The sequence below is a fragment of the Benincasa hispida genome, unplaced genomic scaffold (genome assembly GCF_009727055.1).
Source record: "Benincasa hispida cultivar B227 unplaced genomic scaffold, ASM972705v1 Contig855, whole genome shotgun sequence".
Lineage (NCBI taxonomy): Eukaryota > Viridiplantae > Streptophyta > Magnoliopsida > Cucurbitales > Cucurbitaceae > Benincasa > Benincasa hispida.
In genome coordinates, this window is record NW_024065189.1 from 124,085 (window position 1) to 130,082 (window position 5,998).

General features: G+C 34.9%; 1 pseudogene; it reads right to left on the reverse strand.

Moving 5' to 3' along the window:
• Positions 1-2,805: 2,805 nt before the first annotated feature.
• On the reverse strand, positions 2,806-5,229 carry LOC120070064 (annotated as a pseudogene).
• Between the last annotated feature and the right edge of the window lie 769 nt (positions 5,230-5,998).

Sequence of the window (5,998 nt, forward strand, 5' to 3'; positions counted from 1 at the left end):
AGAGAAGATTACAGTTGAGAATCAAAATTTCAAGGAGTTCTACATGAAGGAACTCTTATTCAAGAGTAGCTACCAGCAGAAGCGGATCTTTCCAATTCATTGTGACAGAATTTCAACATATACATTCAAACATACTAATATGCATTCATAATGCTAAATTGTTGACATGCTCAAAAGAACGATAAATAAGAGATTAAGAGATCATACTAGTTGAAGACTTATTCTTCACAAAAAAATCTCACTTTTGCTGAGACGGTAAGCAATCGCTCAGCAAATCCCAATCGTCTACCTCGAATAGTCTCCACATGAATAGAAGGAAATAGAGATGACACCACCACTCAGAGCCCTCAGTATTCTTAGAGTGAGAATCCAAAGGGTGGGCTTTGTTCGGATTGGTAGAGGGAAGGAGGAAGGGAGATCGTATACAACGATCAAACAAGTGGGAGATAGGTTTGTCTATTGTATAGACAAAATGCTTGATCGTTTAGGTGAAGTATACGATCATGTAGGAAAAGGTAAGCGATCGTCTAAACAATCATGTAGGAAAAGCTAAGTGATCGTTTAGTTAGTATCGGGTGCTAAACCATCGCTTAGAAAAAACTAAATGATCGTTTAATAAATAGTGCACACAGATGTAATCGTTAAGCGATCGCTCAGCGTTATCGTATAGGTAAGCGATCATTCAAGCACTATCGTATAGGCATAGGTTTTGCTAAGCGATGACACTCTTCAACACAATGTGTGTGCCTTATATGCTTAACACACCGTGAGCTATTTAAACGTCTCAAAATGTTTTTTCAACTTAATCATCCATTATGAAAACAGAAGAGACGCCATCCTATTACCCCTTTAACCGTCCAATTAATAGAAAATGAATATCATCACATCATATTCATAACATATGAATCAATATCATATATTAATCATAGTATTTTTCCTCCACTAGATATAAATCATATTTATATCCAATTTCCTCCAAATTAATGTATCTTATACATAAAGTTAATTATATCATATATAATTAACTAGTTCAATTATGTCATATATAATCGAACTCCCTCTTGTCAATTTGAACATTTCAAACTGACCCAAAAACTAATTCTCAACTTGTATCCAAGCTACCAAGGGGACCTTATGAACCTATGCCTCGAAGATCCAACGGTACGTGAATAGCTGACTAAACTTTTTAGTCACGATATCCACCATCCGTTAATTGCCAGGCATTCCACTAAAGACCGAAAGCTAAACTCTTCTTACCATAGATATATTTCTATGTCCATTAGATATAACCAATCATCAGTACGATAATCCTTCACAGATGCTCGTAAGTATTATTGGCCAATCTATCGTTTTGCCCCTGTAGTTACATCTTACTCCTTAAGTACCACCGATTCCTCTAATGAACAATACAACATAGTCCTACTATGTGTGAACACCTCTCGGGCCATGAGAAAGTTTGTGGCGACACATCGTTCAAGCCTTGGGATCAACCCTTAAGAGAGTAATCTTTCTATTTACCCCTGCTTCAGGGAAGGAGTGAACTCCATCTTGTGAAGTTGAGTTCTCAGCTCCCAAATCAGACGAATCCCCAAAGTGATAGGTTTGATTCAGCGCTCTGGCCACTCGCACCCATGCAAATCAAAGGACCGCTCTCAATGGCAGAAGCTCCCAACTCACGCAGGATTGAGGTCATGTTACCTATGATCATCCTCGTGAAATGAAGTCTCTGTTATGAATGGAGTTATATGACGAGACGTTATCACTTCGAGGTTAGGTCTTATACAAACTCTTTGTATAGGACGCCCCCGCTCGCATGTCCCCTACATGAATCACTAGAAGAAATTCGGACTTTAATGTCGATTTTAAACCGACATTAAAGATAGTGTTATTAAAGCCCTTTAATGTCGGTTGCCTTTAATGTCGGTTTTAAACCGACATTAAATGGCTTCAATAACACCAATAACACAGCCTTCAATGTCAGTTGCAACTGACATTAAAGGCCTTTAGTGATTAAAGCCTATCGGTTACAACCGACATTAAAGCCTGTTTTTTTTCTTAAATTCTTAACCGACATTGAAGCCCGAATCTGTCCGTTTTTTCAATTATTGTCCGTTTTTTAAAGTTCCCTTGCCAAATCAATTTTTTGGGTAAAAAAAGTATAACATGACACATCATCATCGAACGCTATGGTTATGACATATTATTCATGTATGGATTGTAAATTTATTACATTTAATCTGCAAATTCTGTTATAGAATTATAATTAAAAAGGCGTACAATAATTCAGGCCTTGAAAACATAAATTACAAGTAATACAAAGATTATGATTTTACAAACATTATGAGTTTACTGTCCCTCTCCACTTGGTAAGTATGGATCCCTTCATAATTCTTCTTGAACAGACCTCCCAACTTCAGCAGTGTCTGGTTATAGGCATCTTTGTCTGACTACTGTTGTTCAAAGGATTACAAACAATAAAGGTTTGGGTGTAAGCGTAACACATGCAACGGAAGATTGTATCCATTCAAATATATATATATATATAGACATAAATGGATAAAATGTTTGAGACCTTACCCTTAGAAACTCTGCAAATTTTGCCAACTAACTGTTGCTGCTCGAATGTACTTTGGTTTCCACGCCAAGAGAAAACAGAAGAGCCGGATTGTAGGACAAAACATTCAGTAGAGTTCAGTGAGGTTACAACCTAGATAATCATAAGTTGAGACGTTACCATAAGACTTGCAATGGCTGGAATTAGTACAGGCTTTCAGCATAAATATGAAACATGACCCAATGACAATGTTATAACATTATTTCTCTTGTGCCCAAGAGAGAGTGGGCAACAATTTCAGCAACCTTATTGATCACTTGGCCAAATAAAGTAGGTCCGACCAATGAAACATTGTGAAGAGCATTTGCATATGATGCCATTATGCCTTCCACTCCTTCCACCTATTAATTAAGTTGATGTTCAATTCAAATGAATGGGAAATAATAAGCAAAAAGACGAACATAAAGCTTAAAAGAGTTAAAGGTTACAATATTGAAAGTAAAAGCACAAATATAGAATTGTAAGAACCTCAGGTTGAGTTGGAGCTGTACTCAAGTTGAAACAATGTGAAACGTTGCCATCTGATGTTCTTGCCCTGAACCCTCAAACTGGAAAGCACCGATCAGTGTCGTAGAATTGAATTACCTCCCCTACTTCCATTATGGCCTGCCATAAGTTCAAGTAGTTTTTCAATTATATTTATTATCTTTATCTCCTACTACAGCAACAGTAAAAAAAAAATAAAAAAAAAATAAAATAAAATTCACCAAATGTAGAGATTTAAATTTCCAGCCCATAGAACAAAGAACAAGTTATTAATATATTGAATCTTTGAATAATTCAATTATACTAAGCTAACAACTTTCTAAATTAAATGAAGTAAGTACTAAATTTATAATTTGGAAGTATAGTTGAAGTGGTGTGGCTAACCTGCTGGTAACTATTCAACCGTCCACTATGGTCAATGTAATGCAATAATCTGGATTGTAGGGATTTCCGTTTGAAGCTGCAAAAAGCACTTAAACCATGAATCCCACAACTTTAGGAACTAAAAGCATCGAATTTCTAAATCTGCTACCGAACTCTGAGAAGACATAAAACATGAATGCAACATCTTCATTAACCCAAAAGAGGGACATCTAAGTATAAGAAATTCTATAACTACTTAAGGCGATTAACTTCAGAATTTATTAATTTCGACATCAGAATTGGCTGAAGTAAAAAGAGAATGTGTTAATTTTTTTCATAGAAGGTATCTGTAAAATCAACAGCGACCATAAAATTAAGCTGAAATCCACTGGAAATGTAATCAAGAAAGCTGAATTGTGTTTTCTCAACATAGTGATCAACAAACAGCTGATCTTTTAGAACCTAATGGAAAAGTTCCTTCCCACATTCTAGTTTAAGGTATACTTTGATAATTCTTTTCCATAATGGAAAAGTAAAGACTAGACATTGATGAATTTATAAAATAGTTACCCAACTAATTCATGACTGCCATTACTATTGAAATCAAAGCACTCATTGACCAATGGGTTATCCTGTATTTAAAGAGAAAACCAGAAATTATTAATATTATTTTTTTATTCTAAAAAAATAATATTAATAATTTCTGGTTTTCTCTTTAAATACAGGATAACCCATTGGTCAATGAGTGAAAAATAAGGAGGCTATAAAATATTATTAATGAGAATAAAATTCAGAAGGCCATATGCTTGCCTTGTTTCCAAACTTCTGCATGCTCAAGCATAAAGGTTTCCAAATAGGATTAAGATTGTCTTTAACCACTACAGTTTTACAGATTGGAATTGATCCTCCAGTTTCAACAACTCTAGATATTCTCAGGAAAGGATCCTAAAATAAACAATTAAACAAAGAGCAATAAAATCAAAGGCCTTCAATGGAAACAACAACAGTGAATTTAACATTAGTTTGAAAGTGTTTTTAATCACTAAATAGCACTACGGTGTTTTGGTTACATAGTCAAATGTGCTTCTAAAAATTTCATGAATAAGTTCATGTTTAATTCTCAACTTGCCTTTCATAAATCAATTTCACTATGTTGGACTTTGAAAAAGAAAAAAACATTTGCAACATACGCTTTTAGAAAAAACGTCTTTATTGTCAAGATGAAAACAACGCAGTGCTATTTCAATGACACTTCTCGAAGCAACTGTTTCCTCTGCTCGAACAGTGAGAGACCCCAAGTTTCTTGAACCTCCATGCCCATTTTTTAGACATAGAGTTAAACTTCGACTATGTTTGGTTAGTATCTGCCATGCCAAAAATTATAAACAGAACGTATGTAAAAGAGTTTTTATAAACAAAAAGTATCTTTGAACCACAACTTTCAAATAACTCCTGAGCTTTTACTTACTTCTGAAAGAACACAACTAGCTTCTCCTAGAAAATCTTGGTGACTCAATTTAATTGTCTAAAAATAAGTATAAACAAATATTTAGGATAGGAATTATGAACAAGGAAAAATGATGTAAAAGTGACATAGACAATAAAATGAAACGATCTTATACCTTCACAAGGACATTGTAGTATTTGGTATCAATCTCTTGTGTTCGGCACAAATCAAAACTTGAAAAGAAAAGAGATGCTGAAGAATTACAATCGAGATAGGGTTTGGGCGATGCTGAAGAAAAGGGTGGTGAACGGCGTGACATAGGGTTTGAGCGATGCTGAAAAAAGGGGTGGTGAACGGCGCGACATAGGGTTTGGGCAATGCTGAAGAAAGGGGTGGTGAACGGCCGCATAGGGTTTGGGCGAAGAATGATAATTGAGAAGGACGCGATAAATTAGGGATATATTATTTATAAAATAAGGGGAAAAAAACATTACACCTTTAATGTCGGTTTTAAACCGACATTAAAGCCCATCTTCAATGTCGGTTTAAAACCGACATTAATGATCCCTTTTTTTAAAAAAAAAAAAAAAAAAAAACCCCGACCTTATACATCCGATTTCACTTTTTCCAACCGACATTAAAGCCCAAATTTCTTCTAGTTTATGATCAGGATCAGACCATCCGTGACAAGTCACAACACTTGTAACTATTCCATAAAGCGAGTCGCGTCCGTAGTGTTACTAGGATAAGGTTTCCCTCCTATATCCATATACTACAAACCATTTTGGTTGTCACTTAAGACATGATCAACTTGTATGTCACTACATACATACTTAAGTTACATAAAGAAAACCAGAGATATTAAGTTTATTGGTTTGTGGTAATATAAAAACATCTAAAAGTGCAAAGTCAAGAAGTGAAGTAAATATCATATATATTATACATCACAAGCATTCGTATAAAGTTGTTTACAAACTAAAAGACACGAGACTTTAGGGCACAAACCCTAAAAATCTCCCACTTGTCCTAAAGCGAAGTGGAGAGTACAATAAAAAAAACAAGTACAAAACAATAAACTAGGGCATTAA